This window comes from Eleutherodactylus coqui, chromosome 8 (genome assembly GCF_035609145.1).
Source record: "Eleutherodactylus coqui strain aEleCoq1 chromosome 8, aEleCoq1.hap1, whole genome shotgun sequence".
In the NCBI taxonomy this organism is placed as follows: domain Eukaryota; kingdom Metazoa; phylum Chordata; class Amphibia; order Anura; family Eleutherodactylidae; genus Eleutherodactylus; species Eleutherodactylus coqui.
The window spans coordinates 67,251,990-67,257,989 of NC_089844.1; positions in this window are offsets into that span (position 1 = coordinate 67,251,990).

Below are 6,000 nucleotides of genomic sequence, written 5' to 3' on the forward strand. Positions count from 1 at the left end.
TCTTTTTTTTGGCTTGTATATACGACTACGCATATAAGTCACTTCCGTTATTTAAATCTTACCCTAGAGCAGCGGTTCCCAAACTGCTCTGCGGAGGGGCTCCGACTGAGAGTGTCTGTGGTGATGAGCCTATGGCACACGTGCCAATGGCCACTTACCACTGTAGTGATTACTGGCCGGGGTGCCGCAGCTTCCCACCATTAATCACATAGCAACACTGATCCTGGTGCACACTCCGACGTTAGTGTGCAACCGGGATCCTCCTCCCCTGAGTCCTTTCCTCCTTAGTTCCACAGGAGAGGAGAAGGGAGGAAACATTTCAGGCATGCACACTGATGTCAGTGTGCACCCAGGATCGGCGCTGACCACAAGGAGAAGGTAAGTATATGGGTTGGGGGCTAATATTACTGTGGCTACTGTAGGGTTAATATCACTGAGGGAGTTAATATTACTGTGGGATTAATCAAAAGAACAAGAAAAATATGTATGTTCCTGCGCTTCTTAAGGGATGGGATATATCGACAATTTCAAGAGTGAAGCACTTACTTCACGGGGAAGTCCCCTCCCTGGAGACCCTCCTTATGCATAAAATAAAGCCTTAGAAGTTCTCCTCCAACAAGATGTCCAGAGTCATGATCTTCCAAACAAAGCACTTTCCAGAGCTTCTACATAGAGACAATTCTCACTCTGTTTCTCTGGACTGGCCTCTCACTGTGGGATTAATATTACTGAGGGAGTAAATATTACTGTGGGAGTTAATATTATTACACTGGTTAATATTACTACTGAGGCCACTGTGGGGGTCACTATTACTACTGGGACCACTGTGGGGGTCGCTATTACTACTGAGACCACTGTGGTGGTCGCTATTACTACTGAGGCCACTGTGGTGGTCCCTAATACTATTGAGGCCACTGTGGGGGACGCTATTACTACTGGGGCCACTGCGGAGGATGCTATTACTACTGGGGCCACTGCAGGGGACGCTATTACTAGTGGGGCCACTGTGGGGAATGCTATTACTACTGGGGCCCCTGTGGGGGTCACCAATACTACTGGCGCCCACCATTACTACTGAGGCCACTGTGGGGGGATGCTATTACTACAGAGGCCACCGTAGGTAGCACTATTACTAAGGGGGCCACCATTATAGGGGGTCACTATTACTACACAGGATGGATTTACTGCCGAATTTACAGTAACTGTAGCAGCAAAATAGATGAGATTTTGGAAATCTCATCCACATGCTGTGGAAAATATGTGCCCAAAACCTGTGTGGATATTGACATGTGTTGCGGGATTTAATTTCACAGCATGTTAATTTTAAATATAATGTATATCAATTGCCCATTCAGGGCTCCAGCATTCCTCCCCGTGTTTTTTTTTTTTTGGGGGGGGGGGGGGGGGGGGTAAACGGCCCTGTCCTTTTTATAACAAGGAGGTAAAAATCATATGTTGTGATAAGCCATGCCCCTAATCCCTCCCTTGACCACACCCTCTCTGCCACTTTGGGGCTCCACAAGAAACTTTTGCTTCAAAAAGGACTCTGCTCAGGGCATTGCTGAAAAAGTTTGGAAACCACAGTCCTAAACAGTTTGTTATAAACCACTGGAAAGGGTAGGAAGAGGTGGGGGGATGGGGAGGGCTTTTAAACCTCTCTGTGTATTTTCCTGTCCTATTGGGGATAAGGCAATACGAGGCTTTTGTGGAGACTCCTGAAAACCCGATTATCTGATTACTACAATTACTGTGGCCAACAACAAATTGATAGAATTTTTGTTGTCTTTTACTACTTTATTTTTTCTTTTTTTTTTTTTACAATTTACTTACTAATTTTTAAAATTTGCTTCGTTTTGCCATATTGTGGAACCTATAATTTTTTTTCCCATCGATGGGACTGTGTGAGGATTTATTTGGTAAGCAAGGAGGTGTTTTTTTTATTGGCACCATTTTGGGTTTACATAAAACTTCTTGATCACTTTTTATTCAGTTATCTGAGGTGACAAGGTGCTGAAAAAAATGACTGTTCTTGCCTTATTTTGTACCACAATCACCGTGTGGGATACGTAATGCGATATTAGTTTGAACTCTTATGTACATAGTCACACTACGTAAATCTTTTATCATTTACTGTATATGTTTTATGTAATGGGAAGTTTTTTCCTTTTAGCTTTTTATTTTTATTTTTTTTAAACGTCTTTGAAAGCCTTGTGAAACTTTTTTATGTTTTGTTTTAAATTTTCAATAGGGGATTCTCTTGTAATACAATAGTTATGTATTTAAATGTACCTGTCAGCATTATTCTGTTAAGTCCTACCTCTCTCAGTGCGTAATAAGATTACTAAAATGGCACATCAGGGGGCATTCATTAGGCTCCTAAATTGTAAGACATTCAATCACCCCCCATCACACTGAAAGGAGGGCTTATCGAGTGACATAAGGGTCTCCTCTATGTCTAACAACTTAGATGCTGGGGTTGCTATTGAGCACAAGATTTAATAGAGTTATTCAACCAAAACATTTATCACCTATCTTCTGCATCCCAAAGGATAATGAGAACAGTGCACCACAAATTCCCCTCAGTACTCATCAGTGACCACTGTTTCATTTGCTATCTATGGAGGTGTCCAAGCAATGCGCTTGGCTGTCTCTTTCACTTCCATATGGAACGATGACTGGGGAGACAGTCATGCATTCTCATTGCAGCTCCATTCACTAAAGGGATTCAATATGCACCATTCTCACGATCCCTTGGAGTACGGCAATCAGACCCACAGCAATCCTACCTTTATCACTTTTCCTTGACAGCGGGCAACAAATGGGCAGCACTTTGCAGTGATTTTTCAGCACAAAAATGTTGTTTTAGGTAAATATTGATTTGCATTTTCGCAAATTATCACATTGACTATCATATAAATACAAGTTTGAAATGTTAGTAACAGTTTTAAGGGTTTTGTTTGTAATCAGATGTTGATATAGATTTAGGAATAAAGACAGTCCTGCCAGTTACTATATATTCAAGATAACTGAGACAATTTGCAAAGTCTTGATAAGAAAATCAAAATTAACAGATATTCACATTCATCTTCCTAAGAAGATCTTGCTTTATTTTTTTGTGCAGTGTGCCAGAAGTTAGGATGAATTCACATGCGGCAGACTTGGTGCAGAAATTTCTTTGACTTTCCCATTCATCTGAATGGAGCTTACAGAAATCCATGTATTTGCTGCCAGAACAATCCCAAACAGATGAAAGGGAGGGATCTTCAGTCATAGACATTTCTGCAAAGAACCTGCTGCATGTAACTATTCCTATATACTTTTCATATCTTCTGTCCTAAACCGAATGACACTCTGAATTCTTGGAAAAGGGAAACTGATGCTTCATCCACAGACTGGAACTATATTGGCAAAATAGCAAGTTACTCCACCCAGTATAATGTATGCTTAAGTAGCAAAAATAACAGAGAAACTTGCCATAAACATTATAATTATAGTGCAGACTAAATATAGCAGCTGACGAAAGTGCCTTATGCTATTTCTGGTTGTAGCTTTTAGTGACCATATAGAAGGATTAAAGTGATTAGAAATATCATCTTTTGGCGAATTACACTGCTCAGTAAAATTACGAAACCACTTAAATCACATGTCTGATCTTGATGATCATCATCGGCTCCAGACTTTTTCACATCTGTCATATGTGCTAAGTGTGAACCTGCCCTCATCTGTAAAGAGAACAGGGCGCTAGTGGTAGACTTGCCAATTCTGGTGTCAAGCCGCATGGTCTTCGGCTATGAGCACAGATCTTACTACAGGACATCGGGACCTCATGCCACCTTCATGGAGTCTATTTCTGACAATTTGATCAGAAACACACAGGCCAGTAGCTCGCTGGAGGTCATTTTGTAGGGTCTGGCAGTGCTCTTCCTGTTCGTTCTCGCACAAAGGAAAAGCCACCAGTCCTGATGATGGGTTGGTGCCCTTCGATGGCTTTGTCTTAAGACTATGCTGGGAGATACAGCAAAACGTTTTGCGAGAGCACATTTGGATATGCCATCCTAGAGGAGCAGGGCTAACTGTACAACCCGTACAGTTAGCCAGAAATAAGACTAGATGATTGTCTGTAGCCAAAACCACTGTCTGTGACAAAACCATTCCCTTTTTGGGGTTGTCTTGCTGATGCCTCTTCATTGCGCCTGGTTTCACTTTCATGTCACCAAAGCAGGTGACATTGACTGATTATCACTGGGCAGATGGATAGCCTTGAAGTTTAAGGATGCATTAACACACAGCAAAAATGCTTGTAGCCATGATTAACCCTTTCCAATCCACTGTCTAACTTCTTCCAACATTCTGATTGAAGCCTGTACAGCTCCAAAGTCGGAAGACGTCTGGCAGGAAATTCTTACTGTATATTACTGGCCACTCTGTTGTCGGGGGCCTCTCCGGCATGTCACATACTGCAGTACTGGCTTTAGTCAGCAGATGGCACACATTCTATGACCTCATTGTCGATTTTGGCTTGAATATGACCATTTTTTCAGTTTCAGTTTTAATCTTACATGTCATAGAATGGTAGAGTTGGAAGGGACCTTCAGGATCATCGGGTCCAAACCCGTGTTCAGTGCAGGATCACTAAATCATCCCAGACAGATATTTGTCCAGCCTTTGTTTGAACACTTCCATTGAAGGAGAACTCACCACCTCCTGTGGCAACCTGTTCCATATCAGCTGCTTCAGACCTGCTTCTGTTTCTGCAGGCAGAGTTGTGTCATCCACATAACGGAGATTATTAATGTTTCTTCCACCTAAGCCCAGCTGCTGATGCACCTCATGAAGAAAGGAAAGGACTGTGCTCTATTAGAGCTCACATACTAGCAACTTGGAATGTGCATGTCCTGAGTCTAGGGAAATTGGACATTGTGAAATGACAAGACTCAACATTGATATTCTTGGAATTAGTGAATTGCACTGGATAGGTAATGGATATTTTCAGTCCAATGACTTCACATTTCACTATGCCGGACAAGAGGATATCAAGAGGAATGGAGTAGCCTTTATTACAAACAGGCAGTAGAAAGTTTTAGAACAATCTGCGACCGTATCATTGCTATCCGGATATGTGGTAAGTCAGTGAACATCTCAATCTTACAGGTCTATGCCCCAATGACTGATGCTGATGAGGAAAGCATTGAAGATTTTTATGCCGACGTCCAGAAAACTCTAAATTGTACTATTTACTGTACCATATAATGTATCGAAAACTTTTTAAACATTTCTAAGTGCAGTGAAATAGTAGAAAATCATAATTTCGCCATCTTTGCAGGGGTATTGCTTTTACGATGAATGCACTGTGGCAGAAATGACATGGTAGGCTTATTCTGTGGGTCAATACAATTACGACGATCCCAAATTGCAGAGCTTTTTTATTCGCTGTTCTACTTTTATAGAACAAAATATTGTTTAAAAGAAGAAAACATTTTCTGTCACCGTCTTCTGACAGTGATAATTTAATCTTTCCATCGATAGGGTTGTGTGAGGGCTAATTTTTTGTAGGATCACCTGTGGTTTCTATTGGTACCATTTTGGAGTACACAGGACTTTTTGACCACTTTTGCACTCTTATCGCGGGGGGAAGGAAAGGGTGTTTGGGACCCCAAACTCCAATTTAAAATGCGGTGTCAGAATTGACAGCACTATTTAAAGACTTAAAAGCTGTGATCGGCTAAGGACTAATCACAGCTGTTGCTGGCGATTGTCAGCTGCCAGAAAAAGACAGCAACTTCACTGTATGTAGTGGGGTCGGCTCTTGATCCCACTCTATACAAACTCCAATGCTGGAGATACACTGAAAAGTATCAAGAAGTTCAAGGGGTTAGAAACTTATTGGTGGCAATGTGGGGCTAAGTTATGCAGTACATTTAAAATCCACCAATGCTCACCTCCCTGCTCTGGTCCTCCGATCTTCTGTTTATTTTGGCTGGTTGTTTACCCATGTGACCG